The sequence below is a fragment of the Canis lupus genome, chromosome 22 (assembly GCF_011100685.1).
Source record: "Canis lupus familiaris isolate Mischka breed German Shepherd chromosome 22, alternate assembly UU_Cfam_GSD_1.0, whole genome shotgun sequence".
Classification (NCBI taxonomy): domain Eukaryota; kingdom Metazoa; phylum Chordata; class Mammalia; order Carnivora; family Canidae; genus Canis; species Canis lupus.
In genome coordinates, this window is record NC_049243.1 from 36,543,740 (window position 1) to 36,565,114 (window position 21,375).

Sequence of the window (21,375 nt, forward strand, 5' to 3'; positions counted from 1 at the left end):
AAATATTACTGTTGTAATAAGATCAAAGTAGTAGGTCTGTTTATTCACTCATTTAACAAACAAATATATCTTCTGTGTGTATTGCCCTGTATGATGTAAGATAGACAAAGTGACTAGAATATAAAAGTCAATGAAAACCATCTAAGAAAAGTACATGCAATATTAGTGTCTGACATTATGAAGACAGACATTAAGCAGGTAAAAATCACACAAATGTTTTTATAAACTATGTTCCAGGAAGAAAATGAAAAGTATGCAGTGATCTATCTATCTATCTATCTATCTATCTATCTATCTATCTATCTCCAGAGATTGGGGGGGGGAGGGAGAATGTGAGCACAAGAGAGAGCGCATCTGCAGGAGTAGGGGCATGGAGCAGAGGGAGAAGGAGAAGAAGACTCCCTGCTGAACAAGAAGCCTAACACGGGCTCCATCCCAGCACCTTAGGATCATGACGAGAGAGCCAAAGGCAGATGCTTAACCAACTGAGCCACCCAGGTGCCCCTTTAAGCGCTTTTAATTCAAAATAATCAATATACCAAAGTGGCATATTTTGGAGAGACACATTCATATTTTCTTTAGGTTCATTCAGATTTGGAACTTCAGAAGGAAAATATGGTGACAGGGATGGGGAAAAAGCAGAGGATGGATTCAAAAACACTCATGGAGGCATGGAGGAGTAATTATATATAATGTACCATAGACTCTAAGCTGCTCAATAAAAAAAAAAATGAAGTGAGGGAAATGGATAATGGACAGGTGATGAGCAAATTGTAAGATGTATAGATGGGAGGATATAATGGTTCAGAGGTCACAGAAGAGTTGAACTGAAAGTTCACGATAAAGCAAACTAAAAAGAAAGAGATTTGTTTTTGGAAGACTAGGGTTTTGCATTATAATTTTTGATAATGAGGTCAAGTTTTGATGATTATAATTGTCCTGAGTATTGTCATAAGAGAGAATAAGTGAATAAAACTTGGGGAAAATTTTATTAGAGATAAGACATTGAAAAATTATGTGTTATCTGAAATAACTATCGGTGTGGATATTGATGTTACCAAGAATTACAAAAACAACTGTGTGGGGCAGTCCCGTGGCGCAGCAGTTTAGCACCGCCTGCAGCCCAGGGCATGATGCTGGAGACCCAGGATCGAGTCCCATGTCGGGCTCTCTCTATGATGCCTGGTCTCCCTCTCCCTGTGTCTCTGCCTCTCTCTCTCTGTCTCTATGAATAAATAAAATAAAATCTTAAAAAAAAAAAACTATGTGAAAGTAAAACTCTCAGTAAAGAAGTACATTTTGACTGGATGAAGGGGAGGTAGCAAGAAGTTGGTACATCATGGAAACAAGGAAGATGAGTGAGTGTAATGAATAATGAGTAGCGTATTCATCTAGTTGATATATATCTTAAAGAAATGGAAATACTTTTTAGTTTGGAAAGATCTGATAATTACAATAGGGTTAAAGCTATATAACTTCTATGGAATTGTGATATAAAAGAAAATAAGGGGGGCAGCCCGGGTGGCTCAGCGGTTTAGCACCACCTTCATTCCGGGGCCTGATCCTGGAGACCTGGGATCAAGTCCCATGTCGGGCTCCCTGCATGGAGCCTGCTTCTCCCTCTGCCTGTGTCTCTGCCTCTCTCTCTGTGTGTCTCTCATGAATAAGTAAAATCTAAAAAAAAAAAAAAAAAAAAAAAAAAGAGAGAGAGAGAGAAAGAAGAAAGAAAGAAAGAAAGAAAGAAAGAAAGAAAGAAAGAAAAGAAAGAAAGAAAGAAAGAAAGAAAGAAAGAAAGAAAGAAAGAAAGAAAGAAAGAAGGAAGAAGAAAGAAAGAAAAAATAAAGTAAGCACCATGAGATTGAAATGGCCACAAAAGACATGGGGACTTTAGGGCACACTCAAGTTTCTTTAAGAGCTAGTAGGTAAACATTCTGGGGAGAGTTTCAGGATGCCAATTTGCTTTATACTGAGGTCAAATTTAAAAACAAGCATACAAAGAAACAAACAAACACCCCAAAAGACCATAGTTTAGAAGGTAGAGATCAGGAACGAGGTCAGATTAGAAGGGGTAAAGGAAAGGAAGATATGAGCTTAGGTCATAATGGATATCTGGAGGCACAGAGAAGAAGGAATATGCAACATCAAGGGATCATTCCTGGTTTCACTGAAGCTGGGTGGTTGGATCTGGTTCCATGGGTAGTAATGATTTACTCTGAGTAAGTGTAACATCCAGGAGATTTATAAAACTGAAATTTACCCAGAGGTGGTTGACTTTTCAGGCACAATGGAGTTGTGTGGCAGAAGAGGAGTTGTTTTTGCTTTCTTGTCACTTACACATTCTCTCTCGCACTATGCTTGTCTTATCCAGTGTCTCATCTTCTCCAGAGTACAGAACTCCTTTACAACAATGACCAGGCATATCTATCTTTCTGCTTTGCTCTCTGGAAGCATGCAAAACATCATTTTTGTATACTATTAGGTAGAAGACATAGAAATTATCTGATACAAATGTTCCCTATTCAAAATTTGTCACTAAAGGGTGACTTTAATTATGATTATGATTATGATTTTGATTATTAATTTAATGGATCACTTATTTAATTAGGTTCTTTGCAAGAAATGTAGGGAAAGAAACGAAATTTAGCACACTAGTTTGTCAGGATAGATCCAATTTGTGAGAAAAGACACGAGCAGAGGTAGCCCTGAAGCTGAGGAGGAGCTTTGATTTTTGGCAGAATTTGTGTGTCCATGGCTCTCTGACCAACCTTGCACTGCTCTGTAGTCTAATATTTCTCCTTCTCAGTATTGAAGATCTCACCTTCCTGGTATGTGGTTTTAGTCAGCTTCTTCTCAAACTTAGCATCAGTGAGATGTTTGGGGATTTTCACTCTTCTGATACCAATTTTGGGGGAAGTGGCATGACAAATTTCTTGTGTGCTCTACGCAGAGGAACTTGACTGAGGGCCAGAGGTCCTGTCACAAGTAGCAGCCCAATGTTCAGTTGCTTCAGGAAAACCATCCTCTTCTGTGGCTCCCAGTAAGATGATCAAAGCAATCCCAGGCGTGATGCTAGCTAGCTTCCAGTTTTTTGCCCTGGCTCAACAAGCTTTCAAGGCACAGCTTCAGTAGGATAATATGTACACATTTTGCGAAGTTCAGCCACTTGGGTACCACTATTCTTGTCACTACCAACTGGTTTTGTGATAGTAGCAAAGAAATTTTTCCTTCTATTTCTTTTCAACCCTGAATTTAGCTGCTGAATGCTTTCTCTTGTATGTGACCTTTCTGGAGTACATAGCTGATCAGGATTATCTGCCAATTTCTCTAACGAGGACAGGATTTTGGCTGCAGCGGGGCTTCCTCTTCTTTGGTGTTTTAGCCTTGAGATTACCATTCTTAACTTTTCCCCAGCAACAGCCTTCTTGGCTTCAGGTTTTTTTCCTCAGTATCCAGCTTCTCAGATTTTTCACCTGCCATCATGCAAGATGGAAAGTAGATAATTTTTAAATCAAAGTTATTCACACACATACTATAAAGAAGCACCTACTTCTGCAGAGGTTTTTAAAACAATAGTCTCCAAAATGCCTTCCCTTTTCAATGACCTATATTTCATTTAACTGAGTCTTTTTATTTTTTTTTAATTTAAAGATTTTATTTATTTATTAGAGAGAGAGAGAGAGAGAGAACCAACAGTGGGGAGGGGCAGAGGGAGAGAAAAGAGAGAGAAGCAAACTCCCTGCTAAGCAGGAAGACCCACACAAGGGCTCCATCCCAGGCCCCTGGGATCATGACCTGAGCGAAAGGCAGACACTTAACCAACTAAGCCACCCAGGTGCCCTCAGGTGATTTGATTCTTTTAGCATATCTCAAGTTTAGTTATGTTTTAATTTTTTGTTACTAGAAATCATCTATTACCTTGAGATAATTTATATTTAAACCCAAATTTTCTAAGGCAAAATTTTAGAAATAATAAAAATGCCTGCTTCATAGTTAAAAAATATCTTTGCAGGTTTTTTTTTTACTTTTTTGAAAATATCAACACACACACACACACATATACACACAGCACATCCCTCAGAATAACATTAATTCCTGAATACTTCATGCTGACATTTGGACTTTTGAATAAACCGTTTTTCAATGGTCTTGATCTAAGATGCATGCAAGTGAGATAATAGTTTGAAGCCACAGGTCCATTTCCAAACTGAATTTTCACTAAATGTCACAGTACAGCTCTCTGCCATTTCTCTAGAATGAGTGTATTGGTTCCCGGAAGGAAAATATATTTATGGAAAATCACATCCCAGTAACTCAAGGGTAATGTTGTGCTGGCTTTGAACCTGAAAGATCTCTATCCTGCTGCACATTCCTCTTTGTAATTTAAATGCAACCAAGTGCATATAATAGTCAAAGAAGTAGATTCTTGTGCAAAATTGTCTAACTTTACTTGGTTTGAAACTTATGTATAAATAGTTACAGCATTTTGCATGTGGATAGTAAAAAAAAAAAAAAAACTTTGAACAATCACATTTACAATAGGAAAAAGCAAGAGGATACTAATATACACGTGTGTATGAGTGTGTGTGCGTATGTGCATTGTATTTCTACAATAATTGCATTGTACTGTATTGTGTGTGCATTGTGTTTCTACAGTAAGTATGTGGCACTTTTAAAATTCAAAATAGTATGTGGATAGTTTTGGACTTACTGGCTGAGAAAATATCTGGATGTTTCATAAGAAAATACTAGTAGGTTTTCAATATATGAATCTAAGTTTTTAGGGTTGAAGAAACCAGCTTGGACATTACAACCCCAATAAAGAACTAAATCCCTCATTGTAAGGCCAAGCCAAGCTTGCCCTGCCAACTCCAATCACCCAAGCCACTTTAGTTGAGGTGTAAAACATCACGAAGCAGGTATGTGCCATTCCTTCTTTTTCTAGAGGAAAAGAATCTAAAGATAAAAATACAAACAAAACCCAAGAACTCTCATTTTTCCTCTTCCAGTTTCTGGAGAACCATTAGTGACTATTTGCCTCTTTTGAAAGAATAAAATGCTAATTAATCACTTTTAAGAGAGTTACTTCATAAAAATGTTACTTCAAAAAAAAAAAAGAAAATAAAAGAAGTTCCTCCTAAAATAAATCTAGATTCCTTTAACAAACAAAAAGCATGGTTTGGAATTCTAGGCTAGTATTAAATAATACCAGTCAAATTAAGCCCAAATATCAATCATGTTAAAACCAAGACCAGACTTGCATGCATGAAGGATATTTCTAGGGTATAATCTATTTCTTAATCTGGGTACATGGTAAGGGGTTCCTTATGCTGTACCCTTGTGACTTATGCACTTTTCTCTCTGTATATTGTACTAAATAAAATGTTCAATGAGTAGTTCATATGATTTGTTCTATGCAACATGGTTAATTTTTTTATAAAAAGATAAAATGAAGTGTGAAAACGTCCTTTCTCTGCCATATACCCCTGCCATAACCTAGTATTTCTCTCCAAAATGATTTATTTAAAATTGGTCTGCTTCCTTCTGCAAAGAAGACACTTTTCAACTGTCTTATCTAACTATGCATCTACTTCCTCGCCATTGATATATATACAGTAGCCTATCTATCCACTTGTTTGATTTGTACATAACAGGTAAATAATATATTGATATATTGTTTGGTATCTTGCTTTTTAATTAATTTGTTTGTTTAAATATCTTTCATTTATCTCATAACCTCCACAGCATAGTAATTCTTTATAATAACTTTTTATCAAATGAATATACCATAATTTATGTTTTTTTAATTTATTTATGATAGTCACAGAGAGAGAGAGAGAGAGAGAGAGAGAGGCAGAGACACAGGCAGAGGGAGAAGCAGGCTCCATGCACCGGGAGCCCGACGTGGGATTTGATCCCGGGTCTCCAGAATCACGCCCTGGGCCAAAGGCAGGCGCCAAACCGCTGCACCACCCAGGGATCCCCATAATTTATGTTATTAATCTTTTGCTGATAATCACTTTGGCTGACTCCGGATTTTGTCCACTATTCACAATAACTCACCACAGTTCACTTGAATTAAGCAATTAAGCTTATAGAGACATATACACTCAATACTCTTGGTTTGCCAGTTTAACAGTTTTAATAATATAGTAAGTGAAATTTTTTTTTTAATTTCTGTTGTGAACTTAATTTTTTTTAAACTGTTGTAAACTTAATGTTTGAGTCCCCTCGAAATTCATATGTTGAAACTCTAATCCCAAAATGATAATATTTGAAGATGGGGCCTTTGGTAGGTAATTAAGTCATAAAAGTAGACCTTCATGAATGGAATTATTGTCCCTATAAGCAGAGGCCAGAGAGCTAACTGGCTCCCTTTCAGCCATGAGAGGACACAGCAGAAGATAGTTATCTGTCTGTAGACCAGTGATAGAGCCTAACCAAGAACCAGACTACACTGATACCCTAATCTGGGTATTTTAGGCTCCAGAACTATGTGATATAAATGTTGTTTAAGCCACCCAGCCTATAGTAGTTTATTATAGCAGCCCAAATTTACTAAGATAATTTTCATCCTTAAAATGTGCTATCCAAAGTGTCTAGCTATTTTTAACTTTTTACAAAATCTTTGGTCTTTTTTTTTTTTTTAAGATTTTATTTATTAATTCATGAGAGACAGAGAGAGAGGGGCAGATACCCAGGCAGAGGGAGAAGCAGGCTCCATGCAGGGAGCCCCACATGGGACTTGATCTGGGGACTCTAGGACCACGACCGGGGCTGAAGGCGGCGCTAAATTGCTGAGCCACACATTATGTTTTTCCGGGGTGCCCAATCTTTGATCTTTTAAATATTTATGTATTCTGTCTGTTTTCCAAGTGAATTAACTGTAGTATATTTCTTCATTTATATCAGCTCTGTATTAGTTAAAAAATGAGAATTGGGGGATCCCTGGGTGGCTCAGCGGTTTAGCACCTGCCTTTGGCCCAGGGCATGATCCTGGAGACCTGGAATCAAGTCCCGCATCAGGCTCCCTGCATGGAGCCTGCTTCTCCCTCTGCCTGTGTCTCTGCCTCTCTCTCTCTCTCTCTCTGTCTATCATGAATAAATTAAAAAATCTTAAAAAAATAATAATAAATAAAAAATGAGAATTCTCATTGCCTTATTTTCTCAGTTTGTTATATTCTGATAAATTATTTTATGTAGTATTTAATAGTTTTATATAGTTAGATATGTCTGTATTTCATTATAACTTATTAATGGTATATGGCATATGGTATATTTAGAAGTGACTTTTGAACTAAGTAAGCTAGGAGAACCTTGCAGAGTCCCATCCTGAGGCTCAGATTTGTTTCCGAGGTTATAATTATCCCTTATTTAAAGAAAACAAAGAAACAACAACAAAAAAAAAAAAAAAAACAAGGCAAACTGAAGTTAATAAAGTATAACTTTTTTTCCTTATAGATGGTAGTCTAAGCCTGATATTCAAATCCTAACAGGTTTTTATGCATGATACAACAAAAAACATGTCATATTCTGCAGAATTAATTTATCGTTTTCTCTCTTCAGAAATATTATATATGTGTAATATATTAGAGATTAGAAAAAGTTATCCTTACGAGCAGTACTTAAAGAGAAAAGTGGTGTAATAGATCCTAATTGTCTCATAACCTGATCATTAACAAAGGAGCAAACTAAACTTCTCAAGTTAGGAGTAGAAAGGTAGAAAACTGTCTAGGTACTTTATATAAAAACGTCCCATTTTCAATAGAATGTAAAAACAACATAATAGTATATAATGTGTATACCATTTTTCTGATGAAAAATAAAAGTCTCTTTATTAAAAATTCCCCTAATATTTGTATTTTAAGTGTTGTCTCATTCTACAATCAAGCCAAGCTTTAATCAGGTACTGGGTAAAAAGAAGGAATTCTCTCCTTTCTTTGGCAAAGATTTCCTTAAAAAAAGTGTTTCTAATAAGCACAATCTATTCTAATTTTTATATTCTCACTTTACCATTAAAACTTGATCTGTAAGGAAATTATTTTTGTAGTAAAGGGAAAACATAACTTGACACACATAAAATACACACACATATAACTTCTTTCCAGTAAGATTCATTTTTATTTCCTCACTGACTTAAAAAAAAAATGCTACTTTTATTGTAGACTAAATTTCATGTATATCTTGGTGTTATTTCTGACCTCCTGTCTATATGTTTTGATCATGGTAAAAAAGTGTTAATTATTCTAGCTTTCATCTTTTCATATCTCTGAAGATTATTTTACCTCATTACACTTTTTAAAATGCTTTTCCTGACGAGTTTATCATATTTATTCTATCAGACAAATTTGAGTTTCATTTTATTAAGTACAATGAACTCTGTCTTTTCTCATCTTGAGGCTCAGTGTGAGGCCAGTGTGTCGGGAGCTGGGCTTACCATGGAAAGGAAGCCACTGCACCCCACAGCCACGTGGGGTGTGTGGGGGTGGAGTTCATTGGTCCAGGAGAAGGACCCTATGGACCCCCGGGGCCAGCCCCCCAGCCTTTCCAGCAGCCTGAGAAACCTGGTGGAGTCTGCCGTCGGAAGACCAGGCGGGAGCATAATGAGTCCCTGATGGGCAGCCGTGGCCATTGACCTGTCAGCATCCTTCTGTGACCAGTCAGGATCCTCTTGTGGCCCCTACTGCTCCCAAGCTTGTGGTCATAACCCAGGACTGGCTGAGCCGGGAGCACCGGGGTCTTTTCAACCATGAGATGAAATCTCTGGACGTGGCTCGGCTGCTTAGTGGTGGGCCCCTGGAACCAGGCACCCCGTCACTCCCTGCCATACCCTCCCCAAGCCCAAGTGGGCACAAGAACCAGCTCTACAGTCAAGAGGCAAGGAGAACCAGATGCCTTGAGGCTCAGGCCCAGGCCCGCCCATTTCCAGTCCCGCAGAGCTCCCTGGCTTGGGGCAGCTGCTGGAGGAGCTCCAGTGCCAGCTGATTCTGCCACAGGCCTTCCCCAGGAGGAACCTAGTGCAAGAAGCCAGGGATGCCATTGTGAGCACCTTACAGGCCTGCCATGGCTGTGAGCCTGACCTCAGCCTGGTGCTCCGTGGCTGCCAGCTGCCCTTACCAGGGACCAAGCCTGGGGGCCCTGAAAGCCAAAGAATGACACTTTCCTGGATCAACAGCCCTGACCAGTGCCCAGGGGAGAGGAGGCAGAGGAGGCAACAGAGGACAAAGGAGCTCACCTTTGCCATGCCTCACAGCTCCAGCACTCCTATGGTGCATAGGGGGAGCTTGGCACCACCGAAAGGTCCCTGGCCACCCCCCTTGCCCTTGTTGCCTTCACCATCTGGGGCAGCCTGAGGCCCCCCAACAGCCTTTGACCTGCTGAAAAGCATCTGGCTGGTTGCCACACCATCCCCTCAGCAGTACTGGGGGGTTGGGCCACAAACAGCACCTGCCTCAGCCACCATCACCCTTGTTGCCCAGAACCTCTGCCCTGGACTGGAGCCCCAGCCCCCCTGCCCCACTGCCCAGCCTCTCCTGGGTAGTGGCCCAGAGCAGCCCAGAGGCCTGGTCTTTTCCACCCATGACACTGTACTGAGGGGACGGGACAGGAGACAGGAAACCAGCACTCCTAATCATCTCAATAAAGTAACTTCTACATGGAAAAAAAAAAAAAAAACCCACACACATTATGTTTTTCCATTTATTTTAATCTTTTTGTCTTTCAGTAGATATTGCTATTTTTTTTTTTGCTCTCTCTCCTTTTCTTTCTCCCTCTCATCTCTCTGTAGATATTAATATAAATAAAAATATAGATATACAGATGCTAAACTATTCTTATAAACTTTATATATACTTTGGTTGTACTATAAACAGATTTGTTTGTTGTCATGTCAGCTGGTTTAATTTTTTTTAAGATTTATTTATTTATTCATGAGAGACAGAGAGAGAGAGAGAGAGACAGAGAGAGAGAGAAAGGCAGAGACACAGGCAGAGGGATAGGTAGGCTCCTCACAGGGAGCCCAATGCAGTACTCCATCCTGCATCCCGGGATCACGACCTGAGCTAAAGGCAGGAGCCCAACCGCTGAGCCACCCAAATATCCTGTTTTAATTATAATAAAGGAAAGCGGTTTATGTTTATGTTTATATTAATTTTATAACATACCATTGTAGTGAATCTTTTTATTTTTACAAAGAGTGGGGTTTTTTGCTGGGGGGATCTATGTTTTTTTGTAGGCAAGTTACTAAATTGCCTCCAAGTTTTTCTTTTCTGGCCTATTATTTAAACTGATGTTTTAACTAATTGGCTAGAACTGCTAAAAATAAGTAAAGTGATACTGGTTATAGGCAGAAAAATTGATTTGTCTAGTTTATGACTTTAGTAGTAAGGATTCCCGTGTTTTTTCTTTAAGCGTACCTACATGTTCATATGATTAGTTAATCATATTAGTTAAATTAATGGATATATACACACATGTATATGATGTACTAAAGATATAGATATCTATATTCCTTATTCAGATTCTAAAAAGTAAATGAATGTTCACTTAGTCAATTGTCTTTAAAAAACTTGATTTTTTAGGGCAGTTTAAGGTTCACAGCAAAATTGAGAGGAATGTACAGAGATTTCTCAAGTACTCTGGCCCCAGTACATGTATGTGTAGCCTCTCCTATTATCAACATCCCCTACCCTAGTGGTACATTGATACATACATCAAAATCATCTAAAATATACAGTTTACTCCAAAGTTCACTCCTGGTGTTATACATTCCATGGATTTGGACAAATGCATGAAATTATGGTATCATAGGATTTCTTTTATTGCCCTAAAAAGTCTCCGTGACCTGCATCTCTAGAAACCACTAGTCTACTATCTCTGTGGTTTGCCTCTTCTAAAATATCATATAGTTAGAATCATACTGTATGTAGACTTTTCAATTTATCTCCTTTCACTTAATAATATGCAGTTAAATTTATTCCATGTCATCTAATGCCCTGATAATTCATTTCTTTTTAGTATTGAATAATTTTGCATTGTCCAATGTACCACAATTTATTCATCTATTCACTTTCTGAAGGACATCTTTGTTTTCAAATTTTGGCAATTATGAGTACATTTTCTATAAATATCTGTGTATAGGTTTTATGAAGACACAGATTTCCATCTCCTTTGGGTAAATACTGAAGAGTACAATTGCAGGACGCCTGGGTGGCTCAGTGGTTGAGTGTCTGCTTTCGGCTCAGGGCATGATCCTGGAGCCTCGGGATCGAGTCCCACATCAGGCTCCCTGCATGAACCCTGCTCCTTCCTCTGCCTATGTCTCTGCCTCTCTCTCTCTTTCTGTGTCTCTCATGAATAAATAAAATCTTAAAAAGAAAAGAGTACAATAGCTGGATCATATAGTCAGAGTATGTTTAATTTCCTAAGGTACCACGAAAATGTCTTACAAAGTGTCTATCAATTTGCGTTCCAACCAGCAATGAGTGAGAGTTCCTGTAGCTAGATATCCTTGCTAACATTAGGCGTTGTCAGTGTTCTGGATGTTGGTCATTCTAATAGGTCCATGGTGATGTCATTTTAATTTTTATTTCCTTGAGCAAATGATATGCAGCATCTTTTTACATGCTTATTTCCATCCACATATTTTGTGTGTGTGTGTGGGGGGGGGAGCGTGTGTTAAGGTCCTTGGCTCACTTTTTAACTTGGTCATCTGTTGTATTGTTGAGTTTAAGAGTTCTTTGCATGTTTTGGTAACAGTCCTTTATCAGGTGTTCCGTTTGCAAATATTTTTTTTTTCCCAATTTATGGCTTGTCTTCTCATTCTCCTGACACTGTCTTTAGAAGAGCAGAAGTGTTTAATTTTAGCGAAGTTCAGTTTATCAGTTATTTCTTTCATGAGTCATGCTTTTGATGTTGTATCAGAAATATTATTTTCATACCCAAGGACATCTAGATTTCCTTCCTATTTCATAATCTAGGAATTTTAAACTTTTACATTTTACATTGAGGGTGTGATCCATTTTGAGTTAATTTTCATGAAAGATGTAAAGGCTATAGATTCATTTTTATGTATATGGATGTCCAGATTTTCTTACTTCATTTGTTGAAAAGACTATTTTTGCTCTATTGTATTACTTTTGCTCCTTTGTCAAAATCAGTTCACTATATTTAGTGATTGGGTCTAATTCTGGGGTCTCTGTTCTATCTCATCGATCTATTTGTCTCTTTTTAGCAACTGCCACATTACCTTGATAATTGTAGCTATTTAGTAGGTCTAGACGTTGGGTAGTGTCAGTCCTCCAGTTTTGTTCAACTTCAATATTCTGTTAACTGTTCTGGGTCTTCTGCTTCATCATATAAACTTTAGAATCAGTTTGTGGAATATATGGAAGAACTTTTTAGGATTTTGATTGAGATTGCATTAAATCTGTAGATCAGGGATCCCTGGGTGGCTCAGCGGTTTGGCGCCTGCCTTTGGCCCGGGGAGCGATCCTGGAGTCCCGGGTTCGAGTCCCACGTCAGGCTCCCGGCATGGAGCCTGCTTCTCCCTCCTCCTGTGTCTCTGCCTCTTTCTCTCTCTCTCAGTGTCTATCAGAAATAAAAATAAATAAATAAATCTTAAAAAAAAAAAAAAGATAAAATGCTTTTAAAAAAAAAAAAATCTGTAGATCAAGTTGGAAAAAAACTGAAATCTTGATAATAGTCTCTATCTATGAATATGGAATATCTATTTATTTAGTTCTTTGTCTCATCAGTTTTGTAGTTTTCCTCATATAGATCTTGTACATTTTTATTAAATATATACATAACTATTTCCTTTTTCAGATGCCAGTGGAAATATTATTGTGTCTTCAATTTCAAATTCCACTTTTTCCTTGCTGGTATATAAGCAAGTGATTGAACTTTATTAACCTTGAGTCCTATAAGCTTACTATAATCACTTATTACTTCTAGGAATTTTGTTGTTGTTGATCCTTTTAGATTTTCTACATGGACAATTATGTCATCCATGAGCAAAGGCGGATTTTATTTCTTCCTTCCCAATCCGTATAGTTTTTATTCATTTTCTTAATGCATTAGTAAGAACTTCCAGCATGATGTTGAAAAAGAGTGGTGAGAAGGGATTTTGCCTGTACCTGATTTTGGTGAGAAAGTTTCACATTTTTTCACCATTAAGTATGATGTTAGCTATAGGTTTTTATAGACATACTTTATCAGCTTGAGAAGAATTTGCTCTATTTTTTAGTATACTGAGAATTTATCCATTTTTTTTTCAGATTCACAATTTTTGTGTCATGATTGGAATTTCATCAATATTATAGATTCACTTGGAAGGATTGAATATTTTCACATTGTATCTTAAATCTTAACCCCCTGACCATCATATATTCACATATTTATTTCAGACTTTGTAAATATCTTTTGATAAAGTTTCATAGATTATTTCATAAATGCTTTTATATTTTTCTTATATTATTAGTGTTTTATGTTATTTTATATATTTTTATAATATATATTTTTAACTGTTTCAGATATGCAGATATTCAACTATATTTTGTCTATTGAATTTCTTTTCACTAATTTTGAAAAACTGTCTTGTTAACTCTAGATAATCAGTGGAGTTTTTGTATTCTAAAGTAGGCAATCATATCATTTGGAAAAATGACAGAATTTTTTTCCTTCTCAATTCTTTTAGCTTTTCCTTCTTTCTTTTCATTTTATTCTCTTCTTTCCTTCCTTCCTTCCTTCCTTCCTTCCTTCCTTCCTTCCTTCCTTCCTTCCTTTCCTTCTTCCTTCTTCCCTTCCTCCCTCCCTCCCTCCCTCTCTTTCCCTTCTTTTCTCCTATTGCTCTTGTTAGTATTTACATATAATATTTGCATACACATATTGAATAGCATTGTATACAGTAGGTACTCATCTCTTGCTCTTTTGAAACAGCATATTTTTTCTAAAAAATAAAGCATGTCTTTTAGTGTTTCATAATTAACCTTGCTATTCTCAATAGATTTTTGAGAATTCTGTTTATCAAGATAAAGAAATTTACTATTTCTGGTTTACTAAGAATTCATGTTAATAGATATACAGATAAATCAATGACTTTTCTATATTTGTTAAGGTCATTATGATTTTAATTCTTTAATCTACTTAATGAAATTTTATCCCTTTTATATGTGCTTCTTGTCATGTGTTAGTATCAATATTATAGTAGCTTACTAAAATAAGTTGAATAGTGTTCCCTCTTATCATACACTAGAATAATTTTTATACAATGAAATTATTCTTTGAATGTTTGGCTAATTAAAAATTTTAGGCTAGTATTTTCTATTTTAGGGAAAAAAAATTACTAAGTCCTTTCCATTAATCATTCTGGAATTATTTGTGTTCTCTAATCTCTTGAGTCAATTTTTAACAACATTCTAGAATTCTGGAAAATCATTCCTAATTTAAAATTTTTGGCCTAGGGATCCCTGGGTGGCTCAGTGGTTTAGCGCCTGCCTTTGGCCCAGGGTGTGATCCTTGAGTCCCCAGATGGAGTCCCACATTGGGCTTCCTGCATGGAGCCTGCTTCTCTCTCTGCCTGTGTCTCTGCCTCTCTCTCTCTGTGTGTTTCTCATGAATAAATAAATAAAACCTTAAAAAATTTTTTTTGTCCTAAATGCACACACCATATCATCTTATTAATTTTTATACCTATAAATCTATCTTATAAATTTACATACCTATAAATCTTATATATGTATATTATACATAATTTATATTATATCTATATATCACCATTAAAATCTATATTATATATTATATATCTATATATCTTTATTAGTAATTTTTCTTTTTTTCAATTTAAATTCAATTGACCAAAATATAATACATCATTAGTTTTAGATGTAAAGTTCAGTTACTAATATTTTTTAACGGTTCCTTCTCATTTTCTTATCAACTTGTCTAAAGTTAGTTAAATTTGTTGATGCTTTTTAAATATCAACTTTAGGAGTCTTTTCAGTATCTCTCTCTTCTATAATATTATACTTTGCTCTGATCTTTATTATTCTCTCTTTTCTTTCCATGGCTTTATTCTCCTGTATTTTTGTAACTTCCTGAATTTGATCTTCAGCTCATTATTTTTCAGATTTTCTTCTTGTGCAACATAAATTTGCTCTAAGCACTACTTTCAGTACATCTACCATCCAATTTGTTATGTACTATTTTATTTATTTTCAAGCTATCCTCTTCCACTAGCTTCTTGTCCCAAATTGAATGCTTACTTCACTTGTTTGCTAGAATTCTTCTGAGGATGATACAGAAGATTCCCAAAGTGTCAGAAAATATATACTAAAGTTTTCTCCATTCCTGTGTGTTGTTGATGTTAGTATTTTATATAAAATATAACATAATTTTATTTTGCATAAAACAGAATTTAGGTCAAAAATAGAAATAAATTAATAAATATAATAAATGTATATATGTACATGATATAATATGTATTATCTAAAATATGTAGACATTCATGATTTTATATACATATTTTTTTATTAACCTCTTTGTTTATTTCTTCATCTTTAGGCTTGAATTAAAAAGCTTATGATAGTTAAATTGAAACTTGTCTTCAACCAGCATTTTGCATTATAGCTTTTATAATTTTTTATTCTTAATTGTCTACTTTGCCTTAAATTACCATCTTATCTGTAAGCTATCACAGGGCAGGAATTTTATACATTTCAATTGTATTCTTCAAGTCACCTAGCACATTGTAAGACCCAAGAGAAATTTTTGAATGATCTGTTTCATTTTTCTAAGAACATGAAAAATTAGGTTTAGAAAATGCTTATACAAAAAAATGTTATTTATAGATGAAACATTTAAGTTGTTGAGAGTGTGTCCTTCTCTCTCTCTTTCTTTTTTTTCTATCTGACTTCAGTAAAACATGCACTCAAAGGGATATATGGTACTGATGTTTCTTAAGTGCTGTTTATTAAGGTCTCTCTGAACTTCTAATTTTTGAAAAAAAAATTGAAAAAAAAGAAGATCATAATATGTCTCTCAAACGATATTTTTAAGGAGACTTTCTCAGCACTGAGCATCATGTTGTACTTCAGGCTTTGGGTGATTGATGTGTTTCCATTCTAGTTATGTCAGGAGTCAAAGTAATGTTTTATTTTACTTTTATAACCAAAGTGTCATTTCTACAAATCTTAAACATGTTGTGGAAAGTTTCAGGCCAGTTTTGAACAGCTATTTAATGAACTGTGAACAAATCTCTGCAGTAAATTGTTTTCATATATAGTAGAATCACTTTCTATATAAGCACCTTAAAGCTCAGTTATCAAACATTGCTAGAAATGGAACTTTCATTATGTAGACCAATTTTTAACATGTTGCCCTCACTAAAATAATATTCTAGTGAAGTTTTTCTTATTGTTGTTGTTGTTGTTGTTATTGTTGTTGTTGCTTAATCTATTTGCAAAAATAGCAAGGTCTAGTGTGGTTTCGTAGAATTAACATTAGACTGGGGGCCAATATTATGGTAGGCTATATTATTTATGCATATTTGCTCTTCTTTTCAACAGAAGATTATTTTTTCCTCTCCACATGGCTTGCCCATGTAACTTTTGTATACCACTTTATTGAAGAATTGTGAGTGTGTCCTCTTGAATTAGGATTGCCCATATGATTTACTCTTGTCAATTAAATGTAAGCACAAATAGCATCTGGCATTTCTAAGAGTGCTTTAAGAGGGAGATATGGTTAGCAATGTCCTTTCCCTCCTCCATAGAAAGTAGCAATGTTGAAGATAAAAGCTCCCTTTTCAGCCCGAGTTCTACCATGAAGATAATATGGATTAAAACAACAGGTAAACATGTAAATATCAACAGACATTTGATATGAGTGAGAAAAGCCTTTATTTTTTTAAAAAAAGATTATTTATTTATTTGAGAGGGAGAGAGAGAAAGAGAACAAGAGTGAGGAGAAGGGGCTGAGGGAGACAGAGAAGCAGACTCCCTGCTGAACGGGAGCCCTATGAGGGGCTCAATTCCAGGACCCTGGGATCATGACCTGAGCCGAAGGTAGATGCTTAAGCAACTGAACCACCCAGATGCCCACTGACCATATCTTTAAACTTTCATTCTGGTTTCATAAATTTTTACTAAATTGATCTTGAGTTGTTTCAGTTTCTGGGGTACCACAGTCATTGAAATGGAGTATATGAATATACTTTTAGGTGAAATTCAAATTCATTTATTCACCTATTTAGTTAATCATAAAAAAAATTTACAGCAGTTCTATTATGTGAATGACACTGTACTTGTACTAGTAACAAATCAATGAACAAGAAAGACAATATCCTTATCTAATTTATAATCTGGAGAATACAAATATTAGGCTCTAACCTCACTATTAATTACAAATATGAACACAATAATTACTATGCAATCTAAAATAATATGTTTTGAGGCCTTAGATTCAAGGGGTAGGAACAAGTTGCTTAAGAAAGCAATATTAACTTATCTTAACAGCCAAAAAAAATAGTGAAAATAAGGGGACTTGCATGACTCAGTTGTTTAAGTGTCTGACTCAAATTCAGTTCAGGTTATGATCTCAAAGTTGTGAGATCAAGCCCTGCAGCTGGCTCCATACTCAGCAGGAGTCTGCTTGAGATTCTTGCTCTCTCTACTCCTCCTCCCTCTCTCAAATAAATATATAAATATATATTTTTTAAAGAGTGAAAATGCCAGAGTAAGGACTTATATAAAGTATCTTCATAAAAATAATGAAAACACTGACACTGACAAAAATTGTGAGAATTCGCTTCTTTATAAATCTGTAAATTGGCCAAAGTCTTGCAAAAATCTAGGGAGAATTTCTTTAAGAAAAACAGCTGGAACTTAGTAAGAACAGTAAACTGTTGCATTTTTTCTTGCCTTATTTCCATCCTTGTCTCCAGCTCCACAGTGTTCTCTAAAAGCAACAGCCTGAAATCATGATAAAAAATAAAGGGTTGCAGACTTGTAGAGGGTAGAATGCTGTTGAAACTCCTTTTTGAACCCAATTTCTAGAAATTCTGCACTATTTGATTTGCCTATCGGTTCAAAGAGATTGTAAATTGTTAGCCTGTATAACACTGATCTGACTCAGAGTTTCTCCACTATGAACAGTCTTTTCCCATGGAGGAGAAAATAGTTAAGGATAATCAGTTAATATCACCATTATCTGAAGGAGTGGATAATAATTGAGTGGAACAAACCAAAGAAACTTAAAACGAACAGCTAGGGAATGAGAGGCCACAGGTGTCTTTAAAAACTCCCTGAGACTCTATTTACACATGTAGGACTGTGCAGATACTCAGAGAAATCTGAAAATAGGCCCCAAGATCTCAATTTTGGCAAACCTTGAGACTTTGTACTGGCAGAAAGTAGAGATTAAAGCAGAGTTGTAAACTGACTAGCTGAGTGTTGAAAGCATACCACAATGTGTGTGTGGAGCTCTTTGTCAAAGACTGGAGACTTACTGGTTTCAGGAACTTGAATAAATTTCTGTCTAAACATTAATTAATCACTAAGCTACACATCATAGAACTCAGTCGTCACATGTGCAAAACAATACAGACTTTACAGAGATAACTCAGAAAACTAACTCAACAAACAACCTGTAATACAGCAAATGGCCAGTATAAGACATTAAAAAGAAAAGCAAACTCAATTCAAAGGTAAGCCGAAGGAAAGAAATAATAAAGATTTGAGTGGAAATAAATGAAATAAAGACTAGTAAAACAATAGAGAAAATTTTTAAAAATACAAAACTTGATTCTTAGAAGATAAAATTGAGAAGCCCATAGCTATATTAACCAAGATAACAAAAGAACAAACTCAAATTACTAACATTGGGAAGGAGGGAACATACTACATGCCTTACAGAAATTTAAAAAATGATAAAAAATGAATATAATAAATAGTTGTGTAACAACAAATTAGATAATCTAGCTGAAATGGGCAAAATCCTGGAAAGAGTCAACCTACTGGAAATGATTTAAGAGGTAACAGAAAAATTGAATAAGTTATGAGAAGTAAAGTGATGTTATTAATTAGAAAATATCCCACAAATAAAATAAAAACCAAATGGCTTCATTGGTGAATTCTACTAAGTAGTTAAAGAAAAAATAACATCAATCTTTCCTGAACTCTTCTCTTAAAAAGAAGAGAAAGAAAGATTTCTCAACTCATTTTATATAACCAGTATTACTCTGATGCCAGTATTAGACCAAGAAAAAATTATGGGCCAGTATAACTTATGAATATAAGCAAAAATATACTCAACAATATACCAGCAAACTAAATCCAACAAAACATAAAGAGGAATAAATCTCATAACTCAGGTATAACCATAAACTCAGGAATGTAAGAGTTGTTCAAAATATAAAAGCTAATGGATTACATCATATTATAGAATAAATGACAAAAGCTAATATGTCATTTCAATAGATGCAGAAAGTCTTTCACAAGATGGAACACTCTTCCATGATAAAAAAAAATATATATATTCAACAAACTAGGAAAGCAGAGATCTTCCTCAACCTGAAAATGGGTATCTAAGAAAAACCCATACTTAACATTGTACTTAAATAGGAAAGACTGAAGCATTTCACCAACAAAGATTAGAAAAAAGACAAAATATCTGTTCAGATCATTTCTTTTCCTTTTTTTTTTTTTTTTAAGACTTTATTTAGGGACGCCTGGGTGGCTCAGCAGTCGAGCATCTGCCCTCAGCTCAGGGTATGATCCTATAGAGTTCCAGGAATTGAGTCCTACATCAGGCTTCCAGCATGGAGCCTGCTTCTCCCTCTGCCTATGTCCCTACTTCTCTCTCTGTCTGTCTCTCATGATTAAATAAAAAAAATATTTTTTAAAAAAAGATTATTTGTTTATAGAGCATATAACAGAGCAGGAGTAAGGGCAGAGAAAGAAATAATCTCAAGCAGATTGTGAGGAGCCAGAGGTGAGGCTCGATCGCAAGACCCTGAGAACATTACCTGAGCTGAAATCAAGAGTCAATGCTTAACTGACTGAGCCACCCAGGCACCCCTATTCAGGCCATTTCTATTAAATATTGTGCTAAAGAGTCTGGTGAGTGAAATTAAGAAAAGGAAAAAAAAAAGATAACAAAGAGGAATGAAAAATATTTGTAAATTCTTCTGCACTTGTACTCCATGCAAAACAATGCCTATGAGTTCCTGGACTTATATGTGTTGTAGAAATACTCTGCCAACAACCAAATCATCCAGGCTAAGGACCATGCATCCATGCAGATGAACATGATGGAGGATTGACAAGGTGAAAGGCCTGGTTGAACAGCCAGTTTAAAACCTAAGATATCTGTGGGGCCATTTGCAGTATCAGTGAAGTATATGATTCCATCCTCCAACTGGTCAAGGCTGGTGGCACCATTCCAAAGGACTTCTGATTGCGGAGGATCACAGATGTGTAATATTTGTCATAACCCCCTCCCCCAAAAAAGAAAATATTTGTAAATTATAGATCTGATAAGAGTCTAGTATCTAGAATATATAAAGAACTTGTATAACTCAACAATATAAAGACAAATAACCCAATTTAAAATGAGCAAAGATGTTGAACATACATTTCTCCAAAGAAGGTATACAAATGGAGAATAAGCACATGAAAAGATGCTGAATATAATCAGTCACTACAAAACACAAATTAAAACCTCAATAAGTGACCACATCATACCCACAGCATGAATATAAGACAGGTAATAACAAGCATTAGTGAAGTTGTGAAGAAATTGAAGTCATCATACCTTGCTACTGGGAATAGATAATGATGAGGCTGCTTTATAAATTAGTTTTGCTCAAAACATTAAACATAGTGTTACCATATGACCCATTACTTCCTTTCTCTAGGTATAAGCCCAAGTGAAGCAAAAACACACCAAAATTTATACAAGAATTTTAATAGTAACGTTATTCACAATAAGTAAAAAAGGAAAACATCTCAATACATCAACTGATGAAGAGAAAAGCAAAATGTACTAAATCCATGAAATGGAACATTATTCATCAACTAAAAGGTATCATATTCTGGTACATGCAACCACATATGTGATCCTGTAAAACATAATGTAATGTAAAGAAGCCAGATACAAAAAGTCACATGTTGTATGACTCTTTCTATATGAATATCCGGAATAGCAAATTGATACAGACAGGAAACATAGCAGTGATTTCCAAGAGCTGGAGGAAAGGGACTAAGTGTTTGGAAGTAGATATCTTTATCTCCTAGGGCAAATATAATTTGAGGAAAAACATTTGGAAATTATTCATGTATTGATAATAATTAAACCTTGGACCAATGTAATTTAGAAAGA

The 21,375-nt window shown here is 35.6% G+C and overlaps 2 pseudogenes; one reads left to right on the forward strand and one right to left on the reverse strand.

Annotated features, from left to right (window-relative positions):
* Nucleotides 1-2,640: 2,640 nt before the first annotated feature.
* On the reverse strand, nucleotides 2,641-3,477 carry LOC111091741 (annotated as a pseudogene).
* A 4,930-nt stretch (nucleotides 3,478-8,407) lies between these two features.
* LOC100684839 lies at nucleotides 8,408-9,625 on the forward strand (annotated as a pseudogene).
* Nucleotides 9,626-21,375: the final 11,750 nt, after the last annotated feature.